The following is a 3,679-nucleotide window of genomic DNA, read 5'->3' as shown; positions in this document are numbered from 1 at the left end:
GAGAGGTTTTGGTGTCTTGTTTCCTTGGAGAAAACAAAATTGGAGGGGTGGTGGAGAGGATAAGAGCCAAAAGGGTATATATCTTACTTAGTAAGATAAGGATGAAAAATAATAAAATAAAATAAAAAGGGGCTGCCCACCTTTATAAATATCTAATCCATTTAATAAATTTACTAAGATAATCATAGTGGGAGTAGTTTATATAACTACACTATAACACTTCAAACAAGTTTCAAATATCGTCAAGTTCACATTCAGGAAGTACGAAGTAAAATATACTCTTACTATCAAGATATGATAGTTCAAAAATTCAAGTATTCGCTAAAAAAAAACTTTTGGGGTGTTACATTGTGGGCCCCGTTTCCCCAATTTCTAGGGTTGGATTTGGCCTAAATTGAATGGTAACAATATTAGTATCGTTCTTCATGATTTCTAATCTAGATTTCAATTATGCCTAGACTACTTTGGTTTTGAGACTCAGCGGAAAGGCAAGGCAAAAGAGTGAGTTGTTGGTCTTGTGGTTCGGCCATCCAAATAGGTTATGGCTTACCCTTGGTGAGACTTCATATAGTGAAGCATATATTTAGATGATATTGTCGGAGATAGTATGTGAACCTTCAGGCATGCAATTGGGATGGATGTTGTCTTAGGTTGGCCCTGTTGTGTGTTTGGGACTAGCCACCCCATTGTGTTGTGATTTGATTATTCTATTGTGTTGTCTTGATGCCACGTGTTGTAGTAGATATTAGAATCCATTGTTCCATCTTGATTATAATATCGTTGGCGTTCCCACTGTTGGTACTTGTGATTCGAATATATTGTTGGCATAGCACTGTTGGTACTTGTGATTCGGATATATTGTTGGCGTACCACTGTTGGTACTTGTGATTCGAATATATTGTTGGCGTACCCATTGTTGGTACTTGTGATATTGAGCATGATTATTGATGTTGATACATGCATTGCACGCACTCTCATTTTTCATAATATACTGTTGAAATACTGATGATACTTGATGAAACACTATGATGAGTTGGGCTCAATTTTTTACTTGAGTGACGTAAGAGTCCGATATCTGATGTTTGTCCCGAAATCGTGAATTGAGTGAGTGCATGGACTCCGCAGGTCCCCCACGGTGGTGCCAATGAGAACCCCCCGTAGGCATAGATCTGGGGTCCCGTCTGTCTGTTGGGCAAAGATCCGGGACGGGTGGCACTTAGACTTCGCGAGTCACCTTGGGTTGTGCTACCAAGATGTCAATATTTCCATTCGGAGCACATGTGTACAAAGCATTTGCATGGCATTGCATTGCATCCATACATTATTACATTGCATTGCATTCACTACTTACTTTAAGATGATTTGGTGATGTACTTGTGATGCTGGATTCGGTTGATATATTGAGACTTGGTACAATTGGGATTAGATGCTTCACTTAGGCGATGACGTGTACTTGACTTCGATTATGTTTGACTTATACTTGTTGGTTTGCCTGCCTATCTGCTTTATTGTATGAATTATGTTAGCTATGCTTAGTCGGCCGATGATGCCTACCAATACTGTTGTTTTGTACTGACCTGCACTTACTACATTCCTTTATGAATGCAGAGTATCAGGTTGGGTCTGCTTCCATCTCTCGTGGCTGATCGTCGTCCTCAACTTTATTACAAGTTTCTAGGGTGAGCACGGACGTTCGCTGCCTTGAAGACTCTTCCTATTTATGTCTTTTTTTGCCATGCTGAGACATGGATGAATTTATGTATTATTATCCCAGACTTGTATATTTCATTAGATGCTCTTGTATGACTTAGACTAGACCCTAGGGGTATTTCTTATTCCGCACTATCCTATTATATATTAATGAGAGACCTACGTATTTATTCTTTCCGCTTGCTTGATTTAATTATGCATGTCTTTGTTTATCGTTAGATTGAGGGTTCGCTTACCGAGGTGAAAAAGGTAAGTGCCCGCACGACTTATGTCAAATTGGGTCGTGACAACTATGTTGGGTCTGTTAAAGTCTAAACTTGTGATGTTCTCTATGCCCTTTTGTTTGCATGATTTTAAAAATGAAGGACCTGTTTAGCTTTTATCTGGGATCATGTCGGATTGACTTAGTTATTAGTCTTTGATCACTTATCTAAGAACCTCATAAAGAAGGTTTTTAAACTTTGAAGATTGATCTGTGTCTTTGTTGAAGTTTATAAACCTGAGATGAGTCCTAATTTCCTAATGTTGTTGTAGTATGATGGTTTATCTAAATTGTTTGAGCCGTTTTTCTATTAAAAAGGATTTCAAGTGAATAGAGATTTAGACTTTGTTCCATGATCCATTCCACTTGTCATTCTCCATGATCCATTCCACTTGTCATTCTTTGTTTGGATACTGTTAGAATGATTATATTGGTTTTAACTAAGGAAACTTGGTTCTATTGTTTGATTAAAAAGAGAAAAATTCACGTTCTTAATCTCATTTAGGAAATCTTGTTTGTCTTCATGAGCTGTTTGTACACTTATATTGTTTTACTCAGATTTTAAAGAGGAAGTTGGTCCTGTTTTGTACATGTCTGAGTATTTTGTATCTTTAAGTCTTACCTGGTATTGTCTAAATCATTATTTTGCTACTTGAAACTGTCAATCATAGTTTGAGTTTCACACTTAATAATGAGAGTTCACTGATCAAGTAGCAGTTTAGTCAAATCTTTAAAAAAAACAAAATCCAGTACATCTTTTGAATATGATCCAAGTTGACTACCTGTACACTGTGTGGTCTGTTACTATATTCTAGGTAAAATATATGGTTAAATATGAAGGAACACTTTTTTTTCGCTTGCTCTAATTGTATCTTGAACAGCTGGTTTCATATTAGTACAAGACTATATGGAAAAAGTCACCTAGTATACGCAATCCTCTATTTTAAAAAAATCAGAAACTTTGTCATATTGAAAAGGTTTAGGTCAATTGGTTATGACTAAAAGGACAGCTAATTACATTTTCTTCTTTCTCTAGAAATTCTAAACTTGTTCTTGTTTGGATCTTTGTGCAAAAACTGAGTTTTAATTCCATGAAAACTTTACATTTATCTTCTATGTGTTGTTTATGTTTGTGTCATGGGTTGAATGTATATGAAGTATAAATGACTTATATATATTGAAAGTGTATACAAAGAAGTATATTTTGTATACTTTTGGACAAATATAAAACCTGCTTTTATTTGATTGGGCCATTTCTACCCCTTCTCTAAGTATAGCTATATGGGCTTGTATTAAAATCTGCATTTTTGTTTATATTGGGCCTCATTTAGTCATGATTTATTTCCTTGTATTTTGGGCCATTGTTTACACTAATTATTAAGGGGAAGTTACATAAATACAAGTAAATAAATAAAATATTTTGTAATCTACAACTATTAACTAAATTACATAATCTACAATATATACTCTATATTTAGGGTATATGTATGATTTTATACCATAAATAAAAAAAAAAGTTGCTATGAATAAAAGGCTAATAATGAGTTTTTTATATTAGTGATAACCAAATTAAATACATATCAGAACACATTAATTACTTTTCTAAAAATCCCAATATCAGCTAGCATTTTAATCCATAAAATAGTATACTAATATGATATATATTATACAATTCCTTGAATAAGTATATATATTCTTGTACTTATA

The sequence above is a fragment of the Lycium ferocissimum genome, unplaced genomic scaffold (genome assembly GCF_029784015.1).
Source record: "Lycium ferocissimum isolate CSIRO_LF1 unplaced genomic scaffold, AGI_CSIRO_Lferr_CH_V1 ctg3678, whole genome shotgun sequence".
Classification (NCBI taxonomy): domain Eukaryota; kingdom Viridiplantae; phylum Streptophyta; class Magnoliopsida; order Solanales; family Solanaceae; genus Lycium; species Lycium ferocissimum.
This window is presented reverse-complemented; position numbering follows the sequence as displayed.